This window comes from Antennarius striatus, chromosome 8, assembly GCF_040054535.1.
Source record: "Antennarius striatus isolate MH-2024 chromosome 8, ASM4005453v1, whole genome shotgun sequence".
Taxonomy (NCBI): Eukaryota; Metazoa; Chordata; class Actinopteri; order Lophiiformes; family Antennariidae; genus Antennarius; species Antennarius striatus.
In genome coordinates this window covers 7811165-7831720 of record NC_090783.1, presented here as the reverse complement: position 1 = coordinate 7831720, position 20556 = coordinate 7811165, and positions in this window count along the sequence as shown.

Here is a 20556-nt window from a genome sequence, read left to right as displayed (position 1 = left end):
CTTGAAAACCTTTCATAAGCTTCGCTTTGCAGCAGATCTTTGCTGCAAAGATATGGTATTTTTCACGGGCTGATTTCATTATTGTTCCCACGCTCCACTCTAAAAGAGCATTTTCATTTCAAACTACATCCGCACGTGCATCTCAGCCCATACACATCGCTAGTATACATTATACATACATGTCTTCTGGTTTTTACAACTTTTTTTGCTTCTTTTTACAGTTTATGTTAAGAAGCTTATCCAGAACAGAAACACAAATAAGAGAGAAGAAAAAAAAAGTAATATTTGACTAAATGACAAAGAATCAAACACAGTGCCCTCCTTTAAAGACTGATGAAGAGATTTGCATGACTATTGTTCAGATCATACATTTCTGTAGATGCTCAATGAAATTTACATTCAGAACAGTAAAATGCATGTGTACAATGTGTATAGTGGCATGTATACTGCTGAGAAAACATCACTTCTAATAAAAATGTGTATTTATAATTTAAAATCAATTGCTCACATCACTGAGTAATTACCTTCCTTGTGTCTAGTTTTATGGGAAGCTTTGATTAGGGTCCACTGATGTGGGCCCAATATGTAAGCTAACATACAGATCATATGTTTGTATAATGTGCCCTGTCATGTCAACACACTGTATGATTACAGAGTGGGAGGATCGTGAAGACAAGTGGGGAAAGGTAGAGGACATAAACCATAATCAGGTTGATCAATGCATATAAAAAGCAAGAATAACATTAACATTTTATTGATTTGATTCATTCATTCATCAACACCCACTTCTTCCCCCTACGCGGGTTGTGGGGTTGTTGGAGCCCATCCCAGTAGACTTGAAGCATGACGTAGGGTACAATCCGGGCGTGATGTGGAGCCACATGAAGGACAAACACATGCACACATTCACTTCTATGGACAATTTGAGACCTGCCAATTCACCTGAAGTGCATGTTTTTGAAGTTGAGACCAACCCATAGAGAACACACACAGACACAGGGAGACCAGACAAACTCTGCACAAACCAGGACTGAAACCTGGAATAGCCTTGCTGTGTGGCGCTAACGCTACCCACTGTGCCACAGTGCTGCCTTATTGATTAAATTGTTTTACAAAATATTCTGTTTTGGCTTTTTGTTCAAACAACTTTGTACATCCAGCTGCTTTTTCAATCTTGTTTACTGTAGTACTGGAGAGAGCTGCATCAAAACATGATCTACCTAACATCCATGTTAATAGTGTTTAAGAGGTGATACTTCAGATTGTCAAACTAGATGATCAATTTATAGTTTATGGCATCCAATACAAAAATTCCGGGTTCCCACTTCTTAGATGTGCAAATATTTTCTACCACATCTTGCTTTTGGACTGCTGTTTGTACAAAGGAAGCAGTTTGAAGATATCACATCATATTTGCATATTCATCTGAATATTTTATCCAGATAGATTATCTAGTAATGAAAAAGAATAATCTCTTACTGTGATAGCCACTCACTTACTCTTTTCACCATTAAACAATTAGAGGTCTTTTTAGGGAGTAATGTGGACAAACATAACCCTGCTTTATTAAGGCCCCCAAGCCTACCGCAGCAAAAACAACAATATCCTTTTTTATTTTTTTACATTGACAGCTGCTAGGAATTAGTTGTCTTTTTAAATTTTTAAATCAAAGTCTTATTCTGTAAAATGAAAAAAATAAAAGAATAAAATCCTTCAACAATTCTGGATTACAAAGAAACAATACAATCCTATATTTCTCAAAAGCCACCTCCCTCTTACATGTGTATTGTGGTCACAAAGGTCTTCCACACAGTATAAATACATTTCCACCCCAAAACCCTAGAATTAAGCAATGAATATTATCTGTGGCATGTATTGTCATATCAGCTATCTGATGAAAAAAAAAAAAATCTGGCATTGAAAATGTTCCTGAAATAGAATCATCCAACAAACATGCTCTCTCTTTTTCAGATGTAAATCAAGAATTATATCATGCCGGAATGCTGAATGCACTCTTCAGATACGAATAATTGCTCATTTCAAAACAAAGAATTCACAAAACGAAAGACAGAAATTGAGAGCATGAAATCAAGAGATAAGCCAACAAAGGGAAGACGGACACTTTAGTGCAGCTGGCAACCAAAGAAAAATGTCAATGAGAGAGGGTGGAGACATAAGATCGCATCATATGAAAATAATATGCATTGAGAATGACAGTGCTGATACATACCCATGTCTTTACCATCATTAAAAATAACAAGCCATGTTTTGCAAATTAGTATGCACTGACACAATAGTGTCAATCTGCCAAAATGATATTTTTAAACAAACAAGTAAAGCAAACCTGGCTAATGGAATATAACATCCTCGTGAATATTGAAATTAAACCCCTTGACAAAACAAGAAATGAAACAGATTATCTGATTTTGCAAAATAAATCTTACTTGAGTTACACTCTAAAAAATGATTCAAGGACCTGGTAAATGTAACAGTTATAGGTATGCATGCTCAATAAAAATTCTGAATATCATTACGATGAGTATTTGACTACATCAAAATTAATTAGTAAAACTCCAACAGGAATATTTGTGTGAAATAGACACATGTAAATTAAGTTTATTTACTTAAAATAAGTTATTATTTGACTCACACATTACATGGTTTAAATATTTGTAATAATAAGTGTATGTTTCACCAAAATTTTTGAGAATATATGAACAGATATCAGTTAGTTTTAGTAAGTGCAATTATTAAACAAGTCAAATCAATTTTATTGGAGATGTAACTAACAACTTAAAAACATCAAGTAAACAGAAACGAACCGATCTCGCCTTTTTAGGATTTTGGGGCGCTGGTCACTCAGTCTGGAGTTGAGTCACCATGCAGGTGGATGTTCGTCTCGTCTTGTTCGTTTGGCTGGATTTTGAATTTTTGGGGTAAGTCTTTAATGAAAATTGGTATGTGTAGTTTACTTTCACCATGGTGTAAGCCCAATTTACTTTATTCAAATGATTATGTACTCAAATAGTTACAGATATGGGCTTAATTAGTTTGGGCGGTTAAGCTAGCCATGTCAGGATGTGCTAGCTTCTTAATGCTACCAATCACGGTACATGCTTACATCACGTGACAAAATGGACGAATCGCGAGACATGTTTACGTCACGTAAATACATGCGTCACCGTTTGTACGATGGCTACCACATGAAAAGAAACATGGCGCCTGTCGTCTGATTAGAGGTAAGATCAGGCCTAAAAAATCCAGCTCGACCCGACCCAAATGTAATTATTGACATTTTGAGCACGAATCATCAACTGAACTGAACATCAAAGAGGTCAAAGAAAGGTGGCCCGCCTTGTTCGACGTGTCACTGGTGAGAAAAAATATCCGTTTAACGCACATGCACCTTGGCCAGCTTTTTAAATCTAAGTCTGCAATTTGGGCCCTGTCCCTTTTTGACTATTTCTGTTATTTTCAGGTCAACGCTAAGTTCCATCGAAGTCATTACCACTTTAAATCTTGAGGCCAAATTCATGTTCATGTTGGACTACTACACCCCTAAACTGCTTGCCATCTCCCAAGCCAAGAAAAGGTGCTTCTGGAAAGAGGCATCGTGCAGAGATGAATATTCTACTTCAGGTGTTTGAGTTTACTCCTCTGTTGAGACAATTATTTTTCCCACCTGTCTCACCACTCTTCTTTCTTCTTAACCTAATTTACTATCTCGGTACTCTTGTATTCAACACAAGATCATATGCTTTATGCATGAGGAGGAGAAGAAGAGAAGAGGAACGAGGAGAGTAGAACGAGAGAACAAAGGGAGGAGGAGAGGAACAAGGAGAATAGAGAGAGGGAGGATAGCTTCATGTAACCTGCATGAACTGATGAAGTCACTTGGATAAGACCCAAAATGTCTTCAAAGACATTGTCTGTTTAACTTTTCAGTCTTCCTTTTGAAAAAAAGGGCTGAATGTTATGTTCAATTGCAATGATTTACCAACTGCGTCACTGTTTTTTTTTTTTTCATTTTGGCAGTGTAGTCATATCTCTTATAATATTTTTAGTGAAAGGATCAAAATCTGTACTGAGAGTGACTACTGTATCTTGTCAGCTGTTTAAATAAATGTTCTCCTTAACAGAGTGAAATTCCCATTGAGAAGACTACAGAAGTTGTCATCAGATGTCTTGTTGATCACCTTGGAGAAGATGTGGGGGCCCTAATTAAGGAGTTTGAGGTGAGTGCAACTTAAAAAAAAATGGCTTTCACCGTTCTCTGTACAGTAATTTGTAAATCTGGAGGTCTTTCCATTTAGCAAACCCAATACAAAAATATTATTAATTCACTGTCAACCACTTTTATCCGCTGTGGCGGGTCGTGGAGGGCTGGAGCCTATCCCAGCTGACTGAGGGCGTGAGGTGGGGGAAAGTCTGGGCGTTACGCCAGTGCACCGGGGACACAAATATTATCTAAATCTAAAACAATTCCATATTGGCATGCTATTCAATTCAAATCTATTTTATTTACATGGTGCCACTTATCAACTGGTGTAATCTCAAGGCAGAGAGAGAGGGAGGGAGAGAGATTCAAACACATGCCCAGCGGAAGACAATAAATGCGATGTCCAATACACCGAGTGTGATGACCCATTTATTTTCACCCTAGCACAGGTTACTCACATTTCAGTCCACATATCTTCTCAGATAAGTTTTCATTTAAGTAGTGTTGGTTGAAATGCTACACTGACGTGTCACTTGTGGCTTACCTATATTCTTTTGGAAATCATAATACAAACTATTTACTTTATTATTTATGGTAATTTAAATGTTTATGAACCCTCCCCATACTGATATTAAACCACCTTATATCTATATTACATTTTCCCACACTCTGATGGACTGTTTAAAGTGTTTATAGAATGCACGGAAGTGTGCTGCGTTCTGTGAGTCTCTGATCTGAACGCAGCACACTTCGGATGCCGTCAGCCAATAGAATGCGCGTACGTTATCTTGACTGCCTGCACAAAATCTGCAATGAGGTGAAGCCGGGCATCTTGAAGCGCGAATGCAATGAGGGATTACTGTATATGCTAGATAAAATAATACAATTTACAACATAATATTTGTATAGCTGATTTATGTAGTTTGGCAATTTACTTTATTGTGGTGACAGTCTGCTTCCTCTAACCACTTTACTTTACAATGTCTACAGACTTCTGATGATTCGGCAATCAATGTGGAAGAAGAGCTGGCAGCAGATATGGTGTCTCTGTACCTTGTGTGAATTCAAAATGGACAAGTCAGAGATGTTGGTATTGTCATTGAGGGTTCCATCGTAAACCACCTCGGAGATCTCAGCAGAGCCTGCTGCTACTTGCTTGGGCTAACTTATGCCTTGGACCTTAAATACCCCAAAATTCTTAAGTACACTTTTGAGGTTTTTCAAAAGATGCATCTTGAAGTGGATGCTGAAAGCTTGTCAGCAAAGGTGCAAAGATTGAAAAACAATGTGATAATATAGTTGTCTGTTGGGTAGATGAGCGCATACAGTATAAGACTCAACCCCAACTGATGTTTTGTTTACACATTTACATTTTGCATTAATGTCCTTTATTTTCTTAATAATTAATGTGAGCCACGAGGCTTCAAATTTTAATTTATAGTTTAAGTTTTCACCAGAAGTGACTTAAATGCTGTGCTTCTAAAGGAGGAAGTAGTTAGTTTGTATAATCAGTTTGAAGTTCCTGCAGTTTTGAGAAATGTATGTTTTAAAAAGCACAAGAGTTGTATTGACACATTTAAACATGAAGCCACATATGCTGGAGCATGTTCCAAACTGTTATAGGCCTAGCTACCAGTCATCAATATGTTTAGTGTGAATGCTATATCTTGCAATAATACTTTTTTTTTTCTTTTTTTTTATGGCCATTTAGCAAGAGGCATTTTAGTTCAGAAGCATTTGATCTTTGGTATCCTGAATTCCCTGTCCTTTAACAGCTTCAAATGTGCTGCTGTAGATTATGGAAAAAATGTTTAGAAATAAAGCTTTCATGTTTTGTGAGCTATTGGTCATATTGGTTTATAGTACACAATATTTTCCATTAAAAATTAAAATAAAAAATCAGTCGATACAACACATTTTTTTAATAAGCCATTACCACATTTGCAATTATCTGCTACAAATGTTCAAATGTTTTCAATTATATTTACTCAGTTTGTTTGGCGCTTTCTACTCAGGTTTTCCATATGGTTAAAAAAGTATTTCAGCTGCATTTACTCAATATATGCGGTAATTGGACCAAATCAATTGATTCAGACATACTTGAAAATATTACTTAGATTCACTCATTACTCAGGTTTTGTTTTAACAGATTTGAGAGCTTTCATATCTGCTCAATATTTGTAAGTGTAAAAATATTTCACTGATTTAATTAAGTACCATGCAGTATTATTTTTTTGAGTGTACAAATTCAGATTAGCACATCACAATGTCAAGGATATTACTATCTTCACCTATTTCTCTTTCCTTCATTTTTTCTTTCCCGTTCTTTGTCACACATACTCACATTGCCATGTGGTTACTATTAAAGTGTCAAAATGCCTTTATCTAGAAGAGAAAATGGTACATTCACATCAAAACACCACTTTGATCAGTTTCTATTTGGCTTTGAAGAAAGTTAGCTTCTGGTGTCACCCAATTATGTGTCAAGGTAGAAGAAATCAGAGTGGTAGATTATTATATGTTGTCTTACACTGTATGTCTTTCCTCTGCCGTACCCTGAATGATTTCACCTGTATCTTGCTATCAGCTGTGACTTATTATTCTCCGATGACAGTGTGTTTCTTGAGTTTAGTTACCATTGACATGTTTGTATCATTTCATTCAGGAGTGAGGGTGGCATGGTGACGCAGTGGGTAGCGCTGTGGCTGCACTGCAAGGCGGTTCCAGGTTCGAGTAACGCTCTGTGGGGAGTTTGCATGTTCTCGCCGTGTCTGCGTGGGTTCTCTCCATGTTCCCCGGCTTCATCCCACTTCCAAAAGTGTGCGCTTCAGATTAATTGGCCGTTCCAAATTTCCCATAGTATGTGAGTGTGAGCGTACATGGTTGTCTGTTTTTGTGTGGCGCAATGGTATCGTGCAGGGAGTTTGCCCCGCCTCACGCCCTAAGACAGCTGGGATAGGCTCCAGTTCCAGAACTTTCAGTGTATAGCTCTGATCCAGGTTATTACCACACATTGGCACCGTGGCCTGATTACGAACTACACACGTTACCTTTCGTAACTCATGCTTTTCTATTATCTCTTACTTTGTTTGTACGGACAAAAAAACTATTTTCTTCATCATTTATTTTCCTCTTTTCTCCGTCACCTGTTAGTAGTAAGTAGAAGTACCACTGTATGTATTTAAACATAATGCAAAAATATAAAAGGCAGAACTGCACGGTGACATGACATAATACGAGTCATCATACCAATTCCAGTGCAAGTTCCCCCCATCCCCCTCCATTCATCCACTGGTTCCTGGCCTGGAAGATTCACCCTTCCCTCCTCCTGAGAATTTCATTGTAGCCCCTGATGGCATGGGCACGTAGGAGGTCCTAAGTCTCTCTGCCACTGAAGGAGCTCCTGATGGGAAAATATGGTGCACTGGGGGTGGCTAGGGTTCTCATGGATAGCTCTGAATATGCCCGCGGTGCACTGGCGTCGCAACCAGAGTATCTCCTACCTCACACCCTAAGCCAGCGGGGATAGGCTCCAGCTCCCTGCAATCTGCTACAGCGAATAAAAGTGGCTGGATGATGAATGAATGATTTAATGTTTTAAAATGATTGGTCACTAAAAGGAATTCACTCTGAATATTAAGATTAAAAAAATTATATGGATTCTGGTTAGATAGACAAGATCACTTGTTGACACCAGTCTCAATAACATTCTTGGTGCTACTAGTAAAGTGTGTTTGCATTGGCAAAATCATTATCAATTTAAAATGAAAGGCATATAAAAGTAAATCTATTTAAATATAGTGACACGTGATCTCGTTTTATTTGTAATGAAAGTTTGAGGTTTTTCATGATTTTTCTCAATGTCAGACAAACTCACTACTTTACAGAGAGCTTTTACTACTGTGAGACCATTCCATCGGTGTGGGTGAGTAAATGAATAAACAACCAGATTTGATTGTGCTGTTCACAGGGGAGGATGCATATACATGATGCATGCAAGAAGCATGGGGGAGGAAGAAAGGAACAAGTAGGAAAGAGACAGGCATGGCCTCTGGGCTCACAAGCCTCTCTTGTGGAATTCATTTACAATCACAGCATGAAAGGGATAAAAAGCTGAGAGTATGAGAGCAATTGTGTGTGAGAGACCAAACAAAATGGGTTATTGATTAACTGTAAATGAGTTGGAGCGACTCGAAAAAACTGTACTTGCTTTAAAGTGCAAGCTGAGATTTTCTTACTTGTTACCAACAGTTTCTATGAAAGCTCATAAAAATTGAGCTGAACTTTATCATCTGTTATGAAATCAGTTTACATATTTACTCTTATGGATGTCATATGGATTTTCTGCATTTCAAGTTCCCTATGGAAATTATTTTTATAGCTTATGACAACAACAAAGAACCTCGTTTTGATTTTGTTATTTAGGCTCTCATAGTGTTTAAGTCAGTGGATTTCCATGCTGACAACTCCACTTTGTATGCCGAAGGTTGTGTCTCTGTTCTATAACTTAATGAATATTTACCACTTTTATTATAAAATTTAAACCTTTCTGTGTGTTTTCTCATGAATAATCCTTTGTGAAAAGCATGAGTATTTTCATGTAATGTATTACAGGTGAGGGTGGCACGGTGGTAGCAAGGCAGTTCAAAGTCCCGCTCTGTGCGGCGTTTGCATGTTCTCCCCATATATGCGTGGGTTCTCTCCGGGATCTCCGGCTTCCTCCCACCTCCGGAAACATGCACATAAGGGTAATTGCCCGGTCCCAAACTGACCATACGAATGAGTGTGTATGTGTGTGCATGTTTGTATGTGGCTTTGTGGTGCACTGGCGTCACGCCCGGAGTTTCCCCACCAAATGCCCTAGGACAAGCTGGGATATGCTCCATCTTCCCGTGACCTATGCAAGCGGATGAAGCAGGCTGAGAAAATGAATGAATGAATGAATTACAGGTGAGACTTCAAGAACGTTGAGACTCATTATGTTGCCTTCTGAGTCCTGTGTTAACATTACTGTCAGAGTTTTGGCCTTGGGGAGACAGCAGGTTGTTTACCACCAATGGCTTAAATATCACAATGAATATGTGTACTACGAAGAATGTTTCGTATTGAATATTTGGGCATAGCTGTTTCTTCAGCAGACTGGGAAAACAACATCGCTTATGCTTGCTCTGGAGGGTTCAGTTGGGTTTCTCTGTCTGTTAAAGCGCTTTCAAATGTCTGCTGTCATGATTAAGCGCTATATAAATAAAACTCGATTGACTTGATTGAAATCAAATGTTTAATGCAGCAGATTTGTGATAATTATTTTGAAGGAAAGATTTTGGAATCTAGACTTCAATTGGAGAGATTGTGTGCTCTGAAGTCATTGTCTGTGAGCAGCATCAAGATAGACCCCACTTCGAGTTCAGATATTTGTGGTAATGGTGGCAGATAACTCTTTTGAGACTGACAAGGTTTAACTTCCAAAACTGGATTTTCCTGTCAATGAAATCCAGTTGTACATGAGAAAACCCTATTTTAAATTTCAATGAAATGTCAATGAGGCAGTCTAAAAGCACTCCCTCATTTGCCAAAATAATCCAAAAATTTATTTGGGCAAATTTTTCATAAAAATAAAGGACAATTATATTAAAAAAAAAAAAAAAAAAGGTGGGCAATGAAAGTCTCGAGTGAGTATTGATCGAGTGAGCTAAAAAAAAAGAAAAAAAATCTCCTAACATGTTTATTACCTCCAAACAGTGACGTGCGGTGACGGCCTCACCTGCCATCATGAAAGAAAAAAAGAAAATAATGGAAGAAATAAATTAATTGGTTATGTTTATACAGTGATGCATATTATAAAGTTATTTTCTATTTAACATCACCAATTTTAGGTTATTTTCACTCAAAATCTCTGAATTTTCACATTTACCGCTGAAATACGGAGAAGAGACCTGCAGTGAGGCACCAACCAGTCGAGCCTCACCACGTATTGTGCAATGGCTTGACTAGCTGTGCTGGCATGCTATACAGTGAGACCGTAATGCTATCTCTCTGTATATCTCTCAAGCACGTTTGCTCTATGAAGTAAATTTCAATTATTTAGATAATATATATAATGTACAGTGTTTTTTTGTCAACAACTGCATGTAACGTCTTTGAGTTTAGCGGTACTGAAACCACTGGAAAAAGGCACTAAGTGATCCGCAGTTCTCGTGCCTCATCATGGTAGGGGGCACTGTTGATCCCAGAGATTTGTGTAACACCCGTTCAGAAGTTAGTGAGTTAAAATCTGAGAACTTACTGGATGTTGGGCCAATGCGGAGGTTCGACTACTGGAGCAGGAGGTATAATAAATGAGACAACTCAGTCAGTTTGGGTAGATGACATGTATTAAAACTTTATAAACTTAGTCGGTCATCTATGCCAATAATTCAGAACAACATACAAAATCAAATTTCATAATAAAAGAAAATGGGCCCGAAAATCAATAAAATAATAAACAAAACACACATACACATACCCCGGGGTTCTGTATCTTTCTTTCAGGAATTGAACTCCAAAGTCTTTGTCCATCCAAAGAAAATTGATAACTCCTTAGATCAATCAGTTCCGAATCAGATCCTGGTACAGTGGCTCGCCATCTTTGGATTGGACACTACGTTGAATCTGGAATCCGAAATGGCGACGGTGTGGTGCCAGCATCAATCAACAGTCTCCGTAGATTCCCGTGATGGAAAACAGTTCAGAAAACAGTTCAGAAAAATCCAAGTCTTGATAAGCCCACAAAACTTTCTCTTTCCCTTCAATATTCTGATGTGGTGCACGGGAACATCTTTTTCTCTATTTTCTTTCTTTCTTATCCCTCTCTCCACCGTCTCTCTCCTCACTCTCTTGCGCTGTCTCTCCTATCCTTTCTGTCTCTCCTATCCTTTCGCGCACTCTCCCGGCGGAAGTCACCTGTGCCGCTTTCGCGGGCCTTTTTCAAAATTAAAGTCATCGACTTCCTTTTTCACAATAATATTGCTAAACGCAATTCTAATGCATGTCTAAATTGAAATACTACTTTTAGTAATAAATTACCGCTTAGTACAGTAACCCTTTATACTGACAGGGTTACATTTGGCCAAGGATTCCTCTTCCTTGGCCGTAGAATAAGTGACAGCAGATTACAAGCCATTTATTTGTTTTCCGCTCGCCTTGCCTTACTACAAAATGGAGAATTACATATCTAAACTCCATTTTTTTATGCCGCTTTTTTTCAGAAGGAGCGGCACATGGACTTCATTTATAAGTTAACGTAACATAAACAAACATGTAGGTAACAACATAATGTTACAGTTTGGATGTGTAAATAATTCAGCTATGATACTTTAAAACTGACCCACTCACTGTTGTTTATTAAATAGTGAATAAGCTACACTGTAGGTTCATGTGTTTCTAAATCTAATAACGATGAAATCAGTGCCTCACCAGCCATGAACTTCACCGCACGTCACTGCATTCAAACATTTGTAGTGGCCCTAATTTGTGTATGAAAATATTGATATTATTTAGTTAATTCAAGGGTGATACAATAGCAAAGTAAGTTGAGAAGAAGTATACTTTATTAATCCCCGCAAGGGGAAATTACATAGTCACTCAGGTATATAGATTTTTGTGTTAGTTTAACAATCAGTGTATACATGCCCTGAACACAGCACGCAAAGGGGTCTGTAAGCATGCAGTTAGTACACAACATTAAACTACACACATCGGGAGGCAGAGTGACGGGCAGCAGCTCCCAGAACGCGCCCCAATTGAGCAGCTTGTAGGGGGGACGGCGCCTTGCTCAAGGGCTGGGAGGTGAACTTACACCTCCCACCGTCAGCTCACACTCCGGTGATATCCTGGCGGGAGCGGGATTCGATCTACCGATGGCTGGGGCGATTGGTCTGCAAGTCATTTGCTCTACCACTGAACCACTGCCGCCCACTGAGTGTGTATGTGCTCCCCATGTCTGCGTGAGTTCTCTCCAGGTTCCCCAGCTTCCTCTAATCTCCAAAAATATGCAATTTAGGTGAATTGGTCAATTAAAAATTGTCTGTAGGTGTGAGTATGGCAGTGCGTTTTTATTTGTCATTTATGTGGCTCTTCGATGAGTTGGCACCCCATCCAGGGTGTACCCTGCCTTTCACTCGCAGCCAGCTGGGATAGGCTCCAGCAGATGGATGGATGGATAGATGGATGTATGGATAGATAATTCAATTAGATGAAATTGCTATCTGGAAAACTCTTGATTCTTTTTGAAATACCACCTGTATAACATTCAGAATAATCTATTCTAATCTATATTTCCAAAAAATAATCAAGCTGATGAGGTAACAATTGAGTTATGCTACTAAGCATTAAATAAATCTATTAGATGTGCTTATTTTCAAATTACCACAATCTATTTGTTTATTCCATATTTTACAGAGCAACCCAACTTTTTTTTAAAATTAGGCTGTGATTTTTAATCTTTTCCATGATAAAACTGACCAGATATAAAATAAAAAGGACAGTTAAACACCACTGCCAAAAGAATAGATCATGGAGCGCAAATTGACTAATTTAAGTTCAGCTGTCATTAATCACTCATTTTCAGTGATCCGCTGCTGCATGCTTTCTGAATAAGTGCTGACTGAATCCATCAGTGGAACAAAAAAGATACTATTTGAAAGTTTAAAGGCTTTCAAATTCTTGAAATGATACTCATGGATATTCATCACATTTAGGTCATACAGTCACACTGAATGCCCTTCAGAATGGCACCATAAATTATTTGTTCATTTTCTGACTGATTGGAGATGAAAGCAATAGAAATCAATTAAGACGGACAGAGTGACCAAGTGACTACTGATGCACAGTTGCAAGACAAGGACAGTGAACAGTCAGTAACTAACATCAGAGATGAATAAGATATGGAATTTCTGGTGTGACACAAGAACTATAATACCAAACAATGACCAATAATAATTTATACAACTACAACAACTATGACTAGGACTACATGATGATAAATATAATAATAATAATAATAATAATAATAATCAAAACAATCAAGACATTATCAGGCCATACTGTGAGACTTCAGCTTCCACAATTAACTGATTTTTTTAGGCTGACGTGGAGGACAAAAATGGAAACTCACATGTCAACATTTACATGACATCTACATAATGTCATGTGAAAACAAAGGTTAACGTCATATGACCAAAACTCTCAGATGATAGAAAGATTTAAGGGTATTCAGAAAATATATTTTCCATGGATGGGCTTTAAATGTCTGTGTATTGTCTGAAAATGGTGAGTGTCGCCCAGGTGGTTCACATCTCATCTTCTCCTGTCTGCATCTTAAAGAGTTGCCCAGCAGGGCAGCGATCCCCCAATGTTGTCTGATGTGTGTGTGTGTTTATGTAAATATTTTCGTTTGTTGGAAAGATCTAACAGGTACTGTGGACACTCTGAAAGTTATGTTCAACAAGGCTGCAGAAATATTCATGGATTTATCTAAAAATATCATCACCATTTCCCTAACTCAAGGGCTCCCACTGCAAAATTGTATAGAAATATGTTCATTCTACAAAAAAATAAATAAAAAATAAATATATATATATATTTTTAAAAAAAAATGTCCCTCTCACCCTTGTGGGGTGGTGTCTGTGTGTCATCCTCAAGCTCGGGTCCTCTACCAGAGGCCTGGGAGTCTGAGGGTTCTGCGCAGTATCTTAGCTGTTCCTAGGACTGCGCTCTTCTGGACTGAGGCTTCAGATGTTGTTCCAGGAATCTGCTGGAGCCACTCTTCCAGTTTGGGGGTCACTGCCCCAAGTGCTCCTACTACCACGGGGACCACATTAACCTTAACCTTCCACATCTGTTCCAGCTGTTCTTTCAACCCTTGATATTTCTCAATCTTTTCGTGTTCCTTCTTCCTGATGTTGGCATCAGCTGGAATCGCCACATCTATCACCACTGCTCTCTTCTGCTCTTTGTCCATCACCACAATGTCCGGTTTGTTAGCCAGTAGCTGTTTGTCGGTCTGGAAGCTGAAGTCCCACAGGAAAAATAAAAATACAAATAAAAATAAATATATACATATATATATATATATATATATATATATAGAGAGAGAGAGAGAGAGAGAGAGAGAGAGAGAGAGAGAGAGATTAAAATATAGCCTCCTTGGTCCAAACAGGTCTGGCCGACTTGTGGCTTGTTCATGAAAATGTACATCTATTAATCTTTTACTGTCAATACTGACCTTAAAAGGTGGAATAAAGCACACTCGAAAGAATCAAGAATGTCTGTTCACATTACAAATGCATAGAGTTACATGGAGACACTCCTTGAAAGTCACTACAGTGTTCATGAAAAGATATGACGCATGAAATAATTGAATGAGCGAAGTATTGTGGTGGCTGCCTCCATATTAGTGAAGCTGTGGCTGACCCTTTCCAATCACCGTGACCTCTTTCTGCAAAAGTGTCAACTCGGTATAATAGAATGTTGCACACAACAAATTACAAATGTTATTATCTTTGAAATGAAGCAAGCGAAACTGTACAATAGCCACTCAGGCAAGACATGGACACTCAGAGTGACTGTTGGTGTGTGCATTACATCTGTCAGTGACAAGATGAGAAGTCTTTTCTCGTGAACTGTTTGCAGTGGCGTCATTAAATGAAAAATCCAACATAAAATGTAAAGTACAGACCTGTGACAGTGTAGACCTTGTGCTCAGTGTGTTTTCTGCCATATCAACAGAAAAAAGACAATATCGCCGATTATGTTCAACCACAGCGGTTCAATAACATGTGCTTAATATGTTAAATTACCATTATACTACATTATTGATTTCTTGCTAATTAAATTGTTTGCTATTATGTTGTTTTATTGTACTAAATGGATGCTGATAAGGAATTTGGATGCAGGTAGTGACTGCCTAACGCTTATAAAAATGGATAGCTAATATCATAAAATACAGGAAAAAACTATTAAGTCAGTGGAACAATTGATTAAAATTTGATACCCAATAAATTGGGTTTGTTCACCTAAAATTGTGTGATTCATTGAGGTTTAACTTCACTCTCAATGCATTGAACACTCTTCAACTTTTGTGTTTGACCATGTGAGATCTTGTGCATCTTGTCCAGATCCACTTCCAGGTACAGAAATGTGTCACCAGGTTCATCTCTAAATGAAAATTTGAATAACATACAGAGAACCATTATCATGAAGGAAACTATGTGTGACATCACCTTGATTTACATTACATTTTCCTGTTGTGCGAATACAGGATGTGATATTTCAGACCTTTATCAAAGAAATCCAAAGCTGTGTTGATTTGTCAATGTCTGGTAACCGCGCAACAACTTGATCGTTATGCTGCTTTAAACATCAGTTAATTCTGTGTATTTTTATTAAAGGAGTCCTATTATGAAAAACACATTTTTTCAGGTCTCTACATATAGATTGTGGTCCTTCCTAACCCGACCCTAGAATCTGGAAAACAAAAGCTTCCTGCATCAATAGATATTTGGAATCGTTTAGGTTAATGGCTGGACATAATCAAAAATGATCACATTGACCACAGTGCCGAACCTTACATCATCTTCGGAGAGATTGATAGAGTAAATTGACCTATCCTGAGTCTTATTTGATTGTCCACACGGATATGGTCTTGGTCATCCCTTGGGGGGGGGGGGGTTCGTTCAGGCTATGGTAGCAGTGTGTGGTCACAACCTGGCTTTCCACTGCACACTGAAAGTTCCTCACAAATTGTTGAAGTCAGGTAGCATTTGGTTAACTAGCTAACCCCACTCCAGTCAGGTGTGTGTGTGTGTGGGGGGGGGGTATCATGTGTGGCAATGACCTGGTTCAGAACTATACACTGAAAATTGCTCACAAGCTGTTGAAGTTAGCTAGCATTTGGCTAACAATTTACCTCCGCTTCAGTCATGTATGAGTTTGTCCGCAAAAAGGCATATCCTTATCCTCATGGTGAACACAGCTGCATGCATCTACACCACTCATAAACAAACAGCCTCAGCCGTTATTTAAAGCCTAACAGATATTTACTGTCACCAGTCAAGGGCTACGTTCAACTGACGTAAACCCTAGATGTGAAATAATCCAGGCAGAAATCAAGAAGTTAAATCCCCATCACTCATTCCCAGCCTTGTGAGAGACAAAGGCTGGATACGTTCACACACACACACACACACACACACACACACACACACACACACACACACACACACACACACACACACACACACACACACACACACACACCTTCCCCTGCTCAAGCTGAGAAGTTGAGCCATGCATTTTCCACTGCTTATCCGTAGTCGGGTCGCGGGGGCAGCAGCTTCAACAGGGAGCCCCAAACTTCCCTTTCCCCGGCCACATGCACCAGCTCTGACTGGGGGATCCCAAGGCGTTCCCAGGTCAGTGTTGAGATATAGTCCCTTTACCTGGTCCTGGGTCTGGGTCTGCTCCGAGGTCTCTTCCCAGCTGGACATGCCAGGAACACCTCCCTAGGGAGGTGCCTCAGACGCATCCACTCCAGATGCCCAAACCAACTCAACTGACTCCTTTCCATGCGAAGGAGCAACGACTCTACTCTGAGCCCCTCGCGAACAGCAGTGTTTCTCACCCTTGGGAGACACAAGCTATCCGCCTGAGAAAGCCCATTTCAGCCGCTTGCATCCACAATCTCATTCTTTCGGTCATGACCCATCGCTCATAACCATAGGTGAGGGTAGGAACGAAGATTGAACGGTAGATGGAGAGCTTTGCCTCTCGGCTTAGCTCCCTCTTTGTGGCAACAGTGCGGTAAAGCGACTGCAATACCGCTCTTGCTGCCCCAATTCTCAGTCCAATCTCACATTCCATTGTTCCCTCACTTGTGAACAGGACCGCAAGATACTTAAACTCCATCACTTGTGGAAGGACCTGCTTCACTCAAAAAAGGCAGTCCACCGCCCTTCTGCTAATGACCATGGCCTCAGATTTGGAGGTGCTGATCCGCATCCCCGCCGCTTCACACTCGGCTGCAAACCAGACCAGTGAGTGCTGCAGGTCAGAGGCCGATGATGCAAACAGGACCACATCATCTGCAAGAGAGAGCGATGCAATCCTCAGCCCACCAAACTGTAAACTCTCTTAACCACGATTATGCCTCGATATCCTGTCCATGAAAATCACAAACAGTATTGGTGAAAAAAGCGCAGCCCTGGAGGCCAAAAGCCACTCGGAACAAGTCCAACTTACTGCCAAGAACCCTAACGCAGCTCTTACTTGGGTCGTAAAGGGATTGGATGGCACTGAGGAGAGGCCCACTCACCCCATACTCCCGCAGTACCTCCCACAGTGTAACCCCGGGGACCCAATCGTACGCCTTCTTCAAGTCCACAAAACACATGTAGAGTGGATGAGCATACTCCCTGCGAGAGTGAAAAGCTGGTCAATTGATCCGCAACCAGGACAGAACCCACATTGTTCCTCCTCTATCGGAGGTTTCACAATGGGCTGGACCCTACTTTCCAGCACCTTGGTGTAACCTGCCCCGGGAGGCTGAGGAATGTGATGCCCCTGTAGTTGGCACACACCCTCTGGTCCCCCTTTTCAAAAATACTCTTTCACCACTGTCCCAGACTTCCATGCAATGTTAAAGAGGTGTGTCATCCATGACAGCCCCTAAACAACCAGAACCTTCAGCATTTCCGGACGCACCTCATCAATACCCGGGACTTTGCCACCGTGAAGTAGTTTAACTACCTTGGTGACTTTGCCCAGAGAGATTGATTTGAATCCCCCATCATCCTCCAGCTCTGCCTCTGCAACAGAGGATGGGTCAGTTGGGGTACTTGGATTCAGGAGTTCTCCAAATTTTTCCTTCCACTGACCGACAACCTTATCAGTCGAGGTCAACAGTGTCCCATCCGAGCTGGAGCGTGTATTGGAGGTGAAACATTACCAGTTGGATCTGGTGGGGCTTATCTCCACACACAGCCTCGGTTCTGGATCCAAACTCCTAGATGGGGGTTGGACCTTGCTTTACTCTGGAGCTGCGTTAGGAGTGAAGCGCAAGACAGGTGTGAGGATATCTCTTGATCGTGTATATATATATATATATATATATATATATATATATATATATATACACACGATCAAGAGATATCCTCACACCTGTCTTATATATATACACCTGTGTATATATATATATATATATATATATATATATATATATATATATATATATATACATATATATATATATATATATATATATATATACACACACACACACATACATACATACATATATGTATGGTTGTGGTTTAGAATCCCGGTCGGGACAAACACTATCCAGTCAACTTCCAACTTACAGAAATGGGCGTGGTCTGGAATGCAGGAGGGCGTGGTTTCGAAGCCCAGACATGGCGGACACTATCCAGTGAGGGTCCTTAGGCAAGACCCTTAATGCTATACCAGCCTACCTCAAACATGAGTGAACAATAAAGAAAGAGTCATACCGGCTCGGACGTCGCCCGGGTTAACAAGGTCCGCATCAGATGCTAGGGAATCAGGGCAATCTGATGAGAAATGGGCTACTGGAACATGACACACATGGACAAGGGCGGAGGATGGGGTTGTTGGAATGCTTCTACATGAGTAATCCCAGAGAGAAATAATATATGGGGCGGATGTAGGACCAATGGATCCTTCGAAACTCACAATGAAGGGGAGCCAAGCACCAGCTACTGGTGGATAGAGCAGTACACAGAGACTGTAAGAATAGGCAAACCAACTAGTGTACCACCTGGATAGATTACCAGAAAGCCTACGATTCAATGCCACACACGTGGATACTGGAATGTCTGGAACTGTGTAAGATCAACAGGACACTAAGAGCCTTCATCAAGAACTCAATGGGGAAGTGGAAGACAACCCTGGAGACTAACTCCAAGCCAATTGCCCAAGTTAACATCAAGTGCGGCATATACCAAGGGGATGCACTATCACCACTGCTGTTCTGCATAGGCCTGAGCCCCCTCAGTCACATCATCACAAAGAGTGGCTACGGATACCAATTCCGAAGCGGGACAACAATCAGCCATCTCCTCTACATGGATGACATCAAGCTGTATGCCAGGAATGAGCGAGAAATTGACTCACTGATCCACACCACCAGGATCTACAGCGACGACATAGGGATGTCATTCGGATTAGACAAATGTGGCCGGATGGTATCAAGAAGAGGCAAGATGATCAGAACTGAAGGGGTCAACCTACCAGGGGGCAGGATAGAAGACATCAAGGACAGCTACAAATACCTTGGAATCCCACAGGCTAATGGCAACCATGAGGAGGCCGCAAGGAAGTCATCCACAGCCAAATACCTCCAGAGAGTAAGGCAAGTCCTGAGAAGTCAGCTGAATGGCAAGAACAAGGTCCGAGCCATCAACATGTATGCACTGCCGGTCATCAGATACCCCGCTGGGATCATAAACTGGCCAAAGGAGGAGATAGAAGCCACAGATATCAAGACTAGAAAGCTCCTCACCATGCATGGAGGGTTTCACCCCAAGTCCAGCATCCTGAGGCTGTACACTAAGCGGAAAGAGGGAGGCCGAGGACTAGTGAGCATCAGGGCCACTGTCCAGGATGAGACATCAAAAATCCAAGAGTACATCAGGAAGATGGCCCCAACAGATGAACTGCTCAGTGAATGCCTTAGACAGCAGAAACCTGAGGAGGAAGAGGAGGAGGAGGAGGAGACAACATGGAGGGACAAGCCCCTACACGGCATGTACCACCGTCAGATAGAGGAAGTGGCTGATATCAAGAAGACCTACCAATGGCTGAATAAAGCTGGACTGACAGACAGCACAGAGGCACTGATCATGGCAGCACAAGAACAGGCCCTAAGTACAAAGGCAATAGAGGCCAATATCTACCACAGTAGATCTGACCCAAGGTGCAGGCTATGTAAAGAAGCCCCAGAGTCAGTCCAGCATGTGGTAGCAGGGTGTAAGATGCTCGCCAGCTCAGCATACATGGAAAGGCACAACCGAGTAGCTGTGATAGTGTACAGGAACATCTGTACCCGGTATGGACTAGAAGTACCCAAATCCCAATGGGACATACCACCGAAGGTAGTTGAGAACGGCAAGGCTAAGATCCTGTGGGACTTCAGCTTCCAGACCGACAAACAGCTACTGGCTAACAAACCGGACATTGTGGTGATGGACAAAGAGCAGAAGAGAGCAGTGGTGATAGATGTGGCGATTCCAGCTGATGCCAACATCAGGAAGAAGGAACACGAAAAG